Source organism: Calonectris borealis, unplaced genomic scaffold, assembly GCF_964195595.1.
Source record: "Calonectris borealis unplaced genomic scaffold, bCalBor7.hap1.2 HAP1_SCAFFOLD_316, whole genome shotgun sequence".
Taxonomy (NCBI): Eukaryota; Metazoa; Chordata; class Aves; order Procellariiformes; family Procellariidae; genus Calonectris; species Calonectris borealis.
In genome coordinates this window covers 16,200-28,887 of record NW_027441699.1, presented here as the reverse complement: position 1 = coordinate 28,887, position 12,688 = coordinate 16,200, and the positions used below count along the sequence as shown (strand labels likewise).

Here is a 12,688-nt window from a genome sequence, read left to right as displayed (position 1 = left end):
CTGGGGCCAGAGGAACCCGGCAGCCTGGGGACCCCCGGGAAGGGCCGGCTGTCAGGGGGACTCGGCGCCCAGGGCACCCCAGAGACCCTACAACAGGGAGCAGCATGAACTATTTTATTACCTGTGCAGTATCCATGAGTGAGTCCCCATCGTTCCCATCCTGGTCCCCCAGTGGGTCGGGGTCCCAGCTGCCCCTGGGGGTGGCTGCAGGTGTCGGGGGTGGGATCCCTTCTCCCCGCGGTGCCCCCCACCTCCCCAGGGTCATCCCTCCCAGTCTCAACTCCCCACATGGTGTCCTCAATCTCCCGAGAAACACCTCTGTCCCCCAATGTCCCCCTACCTACCCCACTCCCAGGGTCCCTCCCGGACCCCAGGATTCCCCCCCTGCCCCATCCTGAGGCCGCCCCCCCCCCCATCCCCATGGTCATGAGACACACACACGCACACCCCCTCCAGCACTGGGGAGACACTGGGAAGAGCCGGCACTGCCATCTCGGGGACCTGCTAGCCCTCATCCTCCCTAAAGTCTTGCACCATGCTCTGCTCCTTGGGGGGAGTGCCCACAGTCAGGGGGGTGGGGGCTCCCCTCCTCCCCAGGGAACCCCCCCAACCTGTCCAGGGCACCCTCTGCCACCTCCCCAGGGTCCAATCACCGTAACAGGGTCTGACCCTGGGATCCCGCTGGTTAACGTCAGGTGCAAGAGAAGGTTCCTCATTACTCCTTGATTAGTTCTTAGGTGCCAGCTCGAGCTGGGTGCCTCCAGAGAGGGACCCCTACCCCGGATCACCCTCCTTGCACACCTGCACCCGTTGCAGGAGGGTCCACGCGCACCATGGGAGCCATGTGGGAACCAGAGGCGGCCTCGAGGCTGCTCAGCAGCAGTGGTTTCAGGCACCGGCTGTTTTGCTCCCGAACCCAAGGGTACTGCCGAGAAAAATAACCACCACTGTCACACGAGGGTCCTGCACAATCCCCACCATCGCACAAGGGTCCCCGTGCACCTGCCCGCCATTGCACGAGGGTCCCCTGCACACCAACCAATTGCATAAGGGTCTTCCTGCACTGCCCTCCCCATTGCATGGGTGTCTCCACACACCGACCCCCCGCTGCGCAAAGGTCCCTGCACAATCCCCACCGTTGCAGGGAGGTCCCTGCGCAGGCACCCGCCGTGCACAAGGCGCCGTGCGCATGCGCACTTCCGGGGCGGGGACTACAACTCCCGGCGTGCCCCCCGCGGGCGGCCCGGAGGAGCCGCGCGCTGATTGGCTGCGGAGGATATTTCAACGGGGCGCGCGGCGGGCTCTGCACCCAGGCGGCGGCGGCGGCGGCGGCGGCGGCGGCGGCGGCGGCGGCGGCGGCGGCGGCGGCGGCGGCGGCGGCGGCGGCGGCGGCGGCGGCGGCAGTCTGAGGTGCCGCGGGCACGGCGGGCTGGCGGGAGGCTGGGGACCCCCCGGGGGACTGAGGAGGGGGGCTGTGCGTCTCGGGGGGACCGGGGAGGGGGGCCGGGGGGGGCTGTGCGTCCCGGAGGGGGCCGGGGAGGGGGGCCGGGGGGGGCTGTGCGTCCCGGAGGGGGCCGGGGAGGGGGGCCGTGGGGGGCTGTGCGTCCCGGAGGGGGCCGGGGGGGGGGCTGTGCGTCCCGGGGGGGCCGGGGAGGGGGGCTGGGGGGGGCTGTGCGTCCCGGAGGGGGCCGGGGAGGGGGGGCTGTTCGTCCTAGGGGGGCTGGGGAGTGGGGCTGGGGGCGGGGGCTGCAGTCCCCCAAGTAGCTGGGGAGTGGGGCTGTGGGTCCTGGCGGGGCTTGAGAGTGGGGCTTGGGGCTCCCACGGGGCTGGAAAATGGTGTGGTCGGGTGCTGTGAGCACCGGGGGTCCTGGGGCTGGGAGGCGCTTGCAAACACCGGGGAGGGGCTGCGAGCATGGGGGGCACAAGGGTTGCACCAGGGTCGGTGCACGATCACCTCCATTGTACGGGTGTCGATGTAGAGGCAGCCGGGCTGCACGAGGCGCCGTGCGCATGCGCGGTCCCGGGGCGGGGACTACAACTCCCGGCGTGCCCCGCGCGGGCGGTCCGGTGGAGCCGCGCGCTGATTGGCTGCGGAGGGTATTTCAACGGGGCGCGCGGCGGGCTCTGCACCGAGGCGGCGGCGCAGCGTGAGTGTGAGGGGCCGCGGGCCCGGGGAGCCGAGGAGTGGGGCTGTGGCGGGGGGGCGGGGCGGTCCTGCAGGCTCCGGGGACGGGGGCTGGGGGGGCTCCAGGCGGAGGAGGGGCTGTGAGCATCTGGGGAGTGGGGCTGGGGGGCGGGGCTGTGTGCCCTAGGGGGGCCGCGCAGTGGGGCCGGGGCGGGGGGGCGGGGTGGGCGCTGTGTGCAAACAGACCCTCCCTGCGAGTCCCCACTGTCGCCCCGTGGGGCCGGGCACCCCCCAGCCCTCCCTGCAGGCAGACGGGCAGCCTGTAGGCAATGGAGGCCGCCCGCCCCAGCGAGGTGCTCGAGCCTGGGGGCTTCACGGGCCGAGTCGAGGGAGGAGCTGCTGGAGAGAGGGCTTAGAAACGGCCTTCTGCCCCCGAAACTGCTGGAGCATTTGAAGGGGAGGGACAGGTCCACCCCAGGGCCCCAAGGGGAAGCCCTCGGAGCAGGGACTTGGGGTCGTTCCAGGAGCAAAAGCTGGTCCCAGCCAGCTCGCCTCTGCTCCCCCGGCACCGGGATCGGACCTTTCAGCCCCGTTTCTGCCCGAAGCATCACACAAGCGCTTGCCCTCCCCGGGGGCATCTTTGGGCCTTGAGAACAGGCGCAGCAGCTGGGTTTTTGGGCTCAGAAATGGGTGCCAAGTGAGCTGGTTTGGGGGCCCAAAGCAGAAGCCGGTTTGGCCGTTTGTGCGGGGGGCTGGGAGGGCATTGGGGGCTGCGGGGGAAAGCAGGGGGTGGGCAGGGTGCGTGGACCCTCCCCGGGGGGAGGGGCTCTGGTCCTGCTGGACCCCGAAGTGCGGGAGGCCGGCACGCACCAGGCCCAACTCAACGTCTGCGGTGGTCTCTGGGGGGAAGAGGTGGTCTCTGCTTTTCAGACCCCGCACGCCCTCTTCGAGTCCAGCTCTTGCTTGTCGACTGCTTCGAATAGTTATTAACTGATTAGTCGTACAAACTAATTAATGTTTATACAATGTCCAACTATGATATTTAATCCTAATAGTCGAGTTTTGACGGCGATTGGTTTACGACCTTGTCAAAAGCCCAGGCTGTTGCAAATAGCTGGAGCTTGTAAGGAGAAGGAGCTGAAATCAACGGTGCAGAGCTGGAGCTTCAATTAGCCAGAACCGTCGCAAGCAGGAGCTGGAACGAGACGGGGTGTCCGCTGTCTGGGGCATGCCTTAGCCAGAGGCAAAATTACCAGCAGCTGTAACGAGCGGGAGCTGCGATTCGCTGCAGTGTCTGTTTGCCGGAGCATCCGTCAGCCAGACTGCACTCCCAGCACGGCTGAAGAGCAGCCAGGCGCAGGCAGGGCTGTCCCCGGCAAGGCGCTCCGAGCGGCAGGGAGGCGAGTTGTCCTTCTGCTAGCGGGGAGCCCGGCCTCTTCCCTCGGGGATTAAATCCACGCCACGCGTGGATCCGCTCTCTTTGCGTGGAGGGTCTCTCCCGGTCCCGTTCCCGAGGGCTGAAGCGAGGTCCCCCGGGGGGCAGGCGGCAGCACGAGGCGGCGGTGTCTCCCCGGTACCCGGCAAAGGGGAGCGAAACCGGCCGGCTGGAGCTCCCGGGGTGCACAGCCCGGCCCCGCACGGCAGAATCCTTCCCTGGGTTTTCGCCGTTGGCTGGGTGTGACAAACAGGTTCATTTTGTGCCTCCTCTTTTCCCAGCGTCACCTTCTGCGTCACGTGAAGAAAATCCTGCGTGGTTGACGCCGCTTGCTGCTCAGGTGATGGCACGTGTGGGGCCGGGGGAGCCGGGAGAAACATTGGCGTGTTCAAGGTCGCTGCAGGTGCTCCCCGTCAAACCCAGGGAAAAGGCAAATTTGCTGCCGGTGCAGAAAAGCTGATGAACAATTGCCGTGAACAGAGCGTGCCTACGTACCCTCGTTAGCGTAACTAACCCTGGGTAGTTACGAGTGTTTTCCTTTCAGGGAAAAGAATGAGCTTTCATCTACGAAAAATTAAGAGCTGCCTGTGTCCTTCTTTAAGTTCAAGTGTTTCTCTTCTGTTTGTTCATACTGATTTTATGGGCAGGTTGGAAATAGCCTTTTATTTTTATAGGCGTAACTCAATTTGTAGTACTACGTGGTGTCAGGAGAGTGAATTTTGGAGCACCCAGGTATCACTAGAAACGGAATGAATGAGACACGATGGAAACTGATATTTAAACTTGATTTTTACTTGATATTTTTTTTTTCCTGAGAGTGTTGACGGCACGTTGTCCTGTGGCTCAATCCACGTTCTGTTCAGTGGAGTCTTCAGTCTAGGACTTTTAAGGAAAAAAGTTGGTCCTTCCAAAAAAGGGCTAGTCATTCATAGGCTCGAGGCATAGACTTGGAGAGCCGCTTAAGTACGTGATCAGAATTAAAGCCAAATGTCGCTTCGTGTTGCTGCTGTTGGCCTTCACTTTCGTTAATTTCCCCGCTGCTCCGTCATGGTTGGGAGCTCTGAATCATCATTTTTTTCACTCCCTAACGCATTTTTCTGCCCAAGGAGAGGCTACGTTTAAAAGTTACTTAGTTTCCTCGCAAATGCATTGGTCAATAAAACGGAGTTATGATTATTAAAACCACACAGATGACACCGGTCTTACAGATCTGGACTATTTCTGAACACGTGTTCATCGCGTGCAGATGTCATCGGGATACGGATCACCTGCATTTCATGCTCTGACGAGACAATCTGCTGAGACAGGGACGAGCTCCAAAAGAAAAAAAAGGTACAACGTCAAGGTTTTGTTTTGTTGTTGGTTTTTGTGGGCTTTTTGTGTTTGTGTTATTTTTTGGTTTGTGTTTTTTTTTTTTTTTAAAAAGAGTGCGATGTTGACTGGTGGCAGCCTGCAGAGCTCTCTTGCTGCCTGACCTCTCCTTTTCTTCTCTGTCACTCCTCTTTCGTGGCTGTAATTTTCACTCGGGTAGTTTTAGAAGAGCGATTTAGTTCCTCGCCTGTGTAGATGTGCTGGTAATACCTGGAAGGTAAATGCTTGAACCGGTAGCGAATAACTTGGCTACAAGTAGAATTTCTGAAGGAAGAACAACAACAGCAGGAAGCAAGTAGCGAGTTACCCCAAATTTGTGTGTGTCAAACACATCAAAGTTTTATTGCCAAACATTGTTTGGCAATGTGTTCCAAATGGCTCGTTTTGGTAAACATAAATTTTCAGGAAGTTCAGGGTTGTGTGTGGAAAAACGTGCCCCTCTGTCTAGGTGTCCTGCTACGTAAATAGCATCAGTCAGTAGCACATCCAGCGGCAGGGCTGCTGTTCCCTGCTCTCGATATTGCCGTAGTAGTGTTGTGATATTTCGACCTAAGAGGCGGGTTTAGGAATGGAAGGAGAATGCCTGCGTTCTGCAAGGGCTACGAATGCCGACCCTTTTCTCTGCCTGCTGCTTTCCTGTGCGTGAGATGAAACTGTATTGTTTTTCTCCCTTGTTCCCGGTAGAAATATTTCTGAAGCTGTCGCTGCTGTGGGTTTGCAATGTGCGTTACTGCGTTTTTGTAGAGTTCTAGTTACGGATCGTTTCTGCCGCGGCAAAGTGTCAAGATACGGTTTTCAGTTTAAAGCTTCAGAAGCTGCATTCGCTGAAATCGGTGTAGGTGAAGCTGGTTGTTGTGGTTTAACCCGACAGGCAGCTAAACACCACGCAGCTGCTCGCTCGCTCCCCCTGCCCCCAAAGTGGGGTGGGGGAGAGAATCGGAAAAAAAAGTGAAGTTCGTGGGGTGAAGTAAAGACAGTTTAATGGGACAGAACAGGAAGGGGAAACAATCGTAACGATAAAAGAATGTACAAAATAAGCGGCGCACAATGCGATTGCTCACCGCCCGCCGACTGATGCCCAGCCGGTCCCCGAGCGGCAGTCGCCGCCGCCCGGCCAACTCCCCCAGCTTATGTACTGAGCGCGACGTCATATGGTACGGACTGTCCCTTTGGCCGGTTTGGGTCATCTGTCCTGGCTAAGGTCCCTCCCAGCTTCTCGCTGGCAGGGCATGAGAAGCTGAAAAGTCCCCGACTAGCGTAAGCGCTACTTAGCCACAACTAAAACATCAGCGTGTTATCCACGTTTTTCTCGTCCTAAATCTAAAACACAGCGCTATACCAGTTACCAGGAAGAGAATTAACTCTATCCCAGCCGATACCAGGACGCTGGTCTTGCGCATGATCCCGCTGTGCTCGCAGGGGTGCTCAGTGGCTCCTCATCAAAACAGCGAGGTGTGTGTGGACGTCCGTAGGGTTGCGCTAGGGGTCTGGGGGCGTTATGTATTTTTGCTGTTGGAAGACGGAATAGAGCGTGTGCCTGTTAAATCTAACGATGGTCGAAGGTTGGGAGGGACCCTGAGCAGGTTTGGTGGCACAACTGCAGTTTTCAAAGATCTCAACCGTTTGGAGAAACGGCCTGGAAAAAAGGATTCCTCTTTTGCAGCGAGTTCGCGAGGACAGACGGGTTGCCGTACTCTTTAACAAAAATACTCAACTTGGGACGTATCGGGTGAGGAAATCGCGGCTCTACTTAGGCTTGAGAAAACGTACGTAGGTGTCTGTGCCTGTCACCTGCGCGTCTCTAGGCAAGTGAGTTCTAAAGCTGCCGATGAGCCAAAAGAAAAGGCACGGTTGTCTAAAACATGCAGAAGCTCTAGTGGCCTGTCTCAACAACTGCACCAAAGATGATGCAAAATACTTTCTCCTCCACTCAGTTGTAGTCTTCACAGAAAAGGAAGCTTTGTGCTAAACGTGTTTGGTTTTTTTTTTTTTTTTTCCTTTCCTCTCAGCAGAATGTCAACTGCCGTGAAAGTACGAGACGGATGGAAAGGATCCATAGTGGTCTGCAAGTACAAGGTATGCCTGTGATGTGTGTCTGCATTTTTCCTAAGGTGCTTGTAGTGTGGACTTTACAGTTAACACGAAGAATGTGGCAGCTCTCCTTCTATCTGATTTTTTTAACATGAAATATTTTAACACAAATACTAAAAATAAAGGTCTGTTCTGGAGCGTGGTACGCCTATTCAAGGCTTGCTTTCCTTCGTCTATTTTCTCTTCCTGAAAGCAGAGTCTTCTGTTTCTGTGCGCTTGCTATTAAAGGGTGCTGTGAAAATAATGTTGGACTAGAAGAGGAAAGGAACTGTTTGTAAGAGTTCGGACGTTCGGGAGAAACAGGCTTTGTTTTCACGATAAAAGCTTTATGCTTTTTCAGTCAGTCAGTGTTTAAAATACCTTACAGGAGCACTCGAAAACCTTACTGAGATACTGGCATCTGTGCTAAAAGCAATCAAGGTCAAAGAAGAGGCGTGGACAACACGGGACAAATCGGCGTCGCTTCGGTGTGTTTTCCAGGCTTTCCCGAGAAGCGGTAGCAGCCTCGTAACTAGCGACAGAGAGTCCTGATGTGTTTTCGGTGAGTTACTGATTCTCTAATGTCCTTTTTCCTAACCTGCAGCGCGTAATTTTGACTTCGGGTGGAAAGAGATTTTCCAGAATGGAAATCTTTTTCATTCAAAGGAGTTGCCTTTTACAAACTTCCCATCAGAATGGATCTTCAGAGATGACGTGCTTGGCAGTAGAAGTCATCCGCAAGGAGACTTTTCACTCTCTCTGGAAAAAAAAAAAAGGAGTTAAGTCGATTTCCTTGCAAGGACCCAAGCGCAGCACATCTTCCAATAGTCGACGTATGGCTGATCTTTGGTTCTCGGGTGTAACGGTCGAGAGATCGTAAAGACGCGTTCCTCCGCACGCTTGGGTACAGCCAACAGCGTTAGCAAACCTGCCAGTCCTTTTTGGTAGCCTGATGTATTGCAGCACCGGGGATTTGATATTCCCCACCGCCTGCCCCCCCCCCTCCCCCCCCCCCCAAAAAAAGTAAAACCGTATGGGAGATCTCTTATCTCACTGATTTTTCTATCATAAATGAAATTTTAAAAAGAAAGTTAAAATTGTCTAATTTCCAAACTGACTTGCGTTGTTTAAACTGCAACTGCCAAATAGCTGTAGTGTATAATTTATTAGGTGTGCTTAAGCAGTTGGGTAGTTGCTCTAAACGTTTAAAAAGAGAGGCAACTGAACGTTAGGGGCTTTTTTCCTGATCTTTTGGCAGAGTGCTCTGAAGCACTTTATTTCTGTCTCGCTTTCGACGGCGCGTTTCCCCGGCAGTTCGGTAGCATCGGTCTCGGCGCAGCTGGCCAGGCGTCCCTCCTAGTCATGTCACACACGCAAAACCCCTGGTCAAACGATAGCTGTGTAGCTTGGAGGTAGATAATTTAACGGTATGAATTCACAGCTACGCAATTTCAATGAACGCAAAAGGAAAATCAAATATTTTTATAGTACGAGTCTTCTCATTGTACGTATGTAAGCGTGCGCACGCCTTTTTAGCATAAAATGAATTGCTGAGATTTGTTCTTTCTTTTTCATTTTACTCTTCAAAGTTTTACGCTTCACTTTCAGCTTTATCGGCCAAGCGAGCGAGATGCGCAGCAGCAGCAGCAGCAGCAGCGCAAGGGCTGGAGCTGCGGCGGTGGATCCGTGAGCGTAGATGCTGATTACGGCGCGCCCTTGTCCTGCAGCCTCACGGGGTTATCTCCCTGCAGCGGTGCTGTAAGGAAGGGACGAGGCGTTTTCCGACACCAGCGAGAGCGTTTACTTCTCTGCGAAGAACGCGTTCAGAATTGTGTCAATTAGTCTTCACGCTGATTTTAAGCGTTCGAATCGCTTGAGCTTTTAAAGGCGGCGTTGTATTTCGAGCTGACCCGTTTGCCTGGCACCCTCCTTTAGCTCGACTGCTACCCTCTCCCTTGCCCTGACCGAATTCCTCTGCTGCCTTCGGTGCTGTTTTTTTAACGTGCTGAAATATCCGTTGGGATTTTTGTTTTTCAGATGCCTCGCTGTGAGCGTCCCGTGGTGCTCAGGAGAGACCCCCGGCCCAGGTTTGCCTGCCGGTCGTTGGGCGTGCTGAGGGTGAGGGGCCGGCTGGCAGCCTGCGGGACGGGGGCTGGGGGGGGCTGCAAGCGTTTGGGGGGGGCGCCCCTCCTTTATCTTTCTAGCAGAGCCCCCCTTTTTGGCGGGGGTGCGTGCGTACATACGTAAACGGCATTATTAAAGTAACGAGCTGCCGGTTGGGGCCGTTTCCCTCGTTTTGTGTCTTTTTGGGGGGGTGAATAAAAAGGGGGGGTTGGGGGGCCTGGAGGGGTGATGATGTCATTTGGGGCACCCCAGCATCACCACGGGGGTGATGATGCCGTGGAGGAGCAGGTGAGTGGGGAATGGGGGGTCATGGGGGTCCGTGTCCGTCCCCCCCCCAAAGGGGGTCACAGCCCAAATTGCCTGAAAATTCATGGGGGGGGGGTTCAAAAATTTTTAAAAACTGTAAATATATCTGTGAGGCCTCGAAATAGAAAAAAATCTCTCCTTGTTACGTATATTGAAAAATAATATTAATTTATACGTACAAAAGGATTTCAAAATAAGGACCTATATCTGCCCTATTATATAAAGGATTTTAGAGTATAAAAAAATTCGAAAGATGTATATAGGGTTTTAAGATACAAAAATAACTCACGTCTGTATAAATCAAAAAATAAAGAACTTCCAAATGCAAAAAGGATGATACATTTTATACATGAAGGAATTTAAAATAGAAAAAGGTCTGAATAGATACCGCTATCTACACTTACTACGTGTTACATAGAGAGTCTACATAGACATTATATGTAATCTAAGAGATTATGTACAAGTGTAAATAGACATCTAAGTCTAAAACCTAAGTCTATAAAGATATAGGTGTAAATATATGTAAGTGTAAATAGAGAAGTCTATAAAGACATTTAAGTGTTCAAAATATGTAAGTCAACAGATCCATAGTCTGAGCAGGTATTACATATAAGAAGTGGGAAATAGGGGGGTATAAGTGAAACATAAATATATTCACTAAATATATATAGAGAGATATGTGTAAATACATTAAGTGTAAATGTCTCTGATAATAAGGTTTTTAAAATGCAAAGAAACCCTGTTTACAGAAAGGATTTTAAAATTCGACACACACACACACACACACACACACACACCCACCCCGCCCCGAAACACCTCTCTATTGAAGATACAAAAGCGCTTTCAAAAGCTGCCTCTTCCCTGTTCTCCTTTTCCGCCTGTTCCCATCCTGATTGGGGGCCAGTTCCCCCAACAGGGACTTTCCCCTGCAGGGCTGCGCACGCAGAGCGGGACCTGCCGCCATGGCCTAAAAATACCACAAAACCCCTAATTCGGGGCCTGCAAGGGGTGGGGAAAAAAAAGCCCGCAATTTTGGGGGAAAAATACCCAACTTGGAGCTCCCGGGAAAGCCAAATCCGCCTGGATTTGGGCAGCCGGAAAGCAAAAAAAACCCCATTTTCACGCACAAAACGAAAAAGCAAAAACCACCAATTTTTGTTGTGAAAAAGCGTTGAAAAACCTCCAAATGGTGGAATGTTTTGGAAAAGGAAAAAACCCCGATTTTGATATTATGGAAAAGCAAAACACCCCCCGATTTGGGGAAGATTTGGGGTGAAACACCAGCCACTTGAGGGGCATCGCTCGTGGTTATCCAGCGAGGGTCAGTCATCGGGAACGGATTATCTGTTGCGGGTCATCCCAGGCGAGTTTTCTGCTGTGGGTGGTCCCGGGTGGACCCCCTGGCGTAGGTCACCCCCACGCATGTCCCCCCCCGCCCCTCCCGGTGTCCGCCCCGCCTTTCCCGTGCGACGTTTTTCCCCCCGTGCGAGGTTTTCCCCGTGACGCGCCCCCCGTATCCCCTGCCCTCCTACCTCGTGCCCGCACTGCCCTCCTCTCTCCTCTCCCTCCTCCCACCCCCCGTGTTCCGCACTGCCTCCCCGTAACCCCTCTGCCCCGGACCCCTGGGGTGCTGCCTGCCCCGCCAACCTGCCCGTTGCCCCCCGCCCAAACTCTGGCACCCCCCTCCCGCTCCCCCGCACCCCACTCCCACCCCGCTCTCCCTCCTCCTGCGTTTTGGGTTTGTGCTGCAAACGGCGTCAGTGACGCGGGGCTGCGTGAGTTCCCGCTGCGCAGCGCTTGCACCGCGCCGGGGGCTGTGCTGCTCCTCGCCCCGCCCTGCCGGCGAGCGGGCTGGGGGTGCGCGAGGGCCTGGGAGGGGGCACCGCTGGGAGAGCTGACCCCGGCGGACTCAGGGGATGTTCCAGACCCTGTGACGTCAGGAAATAAAACTCGGGGGGCGGTTGGCGGGGGGGCCGCTGCTGGGCTGCGGCTGGCTGGGCATCGGGCGGTTGGCGGTGAGCCATTGTTTTCATTTGTACCGCTTGTCTGTGTGGGGTTTTTCGCTCTGTTGTTTGGGGTTTTTTTCCCCCCTTTTCCTTACAAGTGGAGTTTTTTCACTTTTGCCCTTCCAATTCTCTCCCCCCTCCCACTGAGGGGGGAGCGAGTGAGCGGTTGTGTGGTGCTGAGTTGCCAGCTGGGATTCAACCACGGCACAAGGTGAGTTGCAAGCCCTGCTGGCTAAACGCTTTAGGCTCTCCGTGTTATTCCTGCCATCTTGCCATCCTTGTTCTTTCCTGCTGCTTTCAAGTGCCTTGTGCTCCAGCAGCAGGCTGGGAAGGAGGGTTGTGGCAGGAGCTGCAGCACCCTGTGACTCCTTCTCAGGCTGCTAGCTTCGCCCTTTGTATGGGCTGCCGAGGTCGTCGGCTCAGCAGGGGCCACAGGCAGCCCGCAGAGCTTGAGGCCAAGCCGTTCCTTTCCCCTCTGCGCAGCAGCGGTTCTGCCGCTGCTACAGGCAGCCGCTTGCTCGAGGGCGAGGGGCTGGGATGACGACAGGCTGCTGCACGCTTCAGTCGAACTGAGACGCCGTTCTCTGGGGAGCCGGTGCAAGGAGAGCTCAGGTCCGTTCTGTACTGCCGATGGCTCTTCACAAGGGAAGCGTGCTCTGGTGTTAGCAGAAAAAGGTGTCGGTCACAGGCAGCCGCCTATCACTGCGCACAGCTCAGCTATTTGGCAGGGGTCTTGCTTGTTCAAGTAGAGGCGTATTCCTCGCCTTGCAGTCTCGATGGCAAAACAATCGGGGGTTCAAGCTACAAAAGCACAGAGCAAGGATGGAACCTGCCGGGCTCTACGGTCAACTGCTGAGGACGCCTAATACACCAGCAGGCCTCTTGGCTTTCCCTGCCTCATTTCTAATTCCTTTGCACGCTGGAGGGCAGGGTGGTAAGTGACGTCGTGCAGTGTCTCTCCTCCAAGTGGCAAGCCCTGCGCGTGTGCAGGATGAGGAGAGCAGAGTGCTGATAGCACAGAGGCGAGGAAAGGTGCAAACACCGCAACACAGCCCCAGGACCACCAGCGTATCGCTCGTTGTTTGCAGGTCAGCCGCTGGCACCGGGTCTGCTCAGAAGCGCGGTTTCCTGATGGACATAGCTGCCCCTCCCCTGCTCTCAGGGTGTCACCCGTGTGGCCTTATTTTTTTTAAATCTCTCTCCAGCATCTGTTGAGTCGCCGCTGTCACTCCCACAACCCCGATGCCACCT

The 12,688-nt window shown here is 55.5% G+C and overlaps 1 long non-coding RNA gene across 1 annotated transcript; it reads left to right on the top strand.

Moving 5' to 3' along the window:
• Positions 1–7,469: 7,469 nt before the first annotated feature.
• Positions 7,470–9,112, top strand: LOC142077593 (uncharacterized). Its single transcript, XR_012671924.1, has 3 exons — positions 7,470–7,563; positions 8,610–8,759; positions 9,039–9,112. It is a non-coding gene; the product is annotated as an uncharacterized LOC142077593 (long non-coding RNA).
• The last annotated feature ends 3,576 nt before the right edge of the window (positions 9,113–12,688 follow it).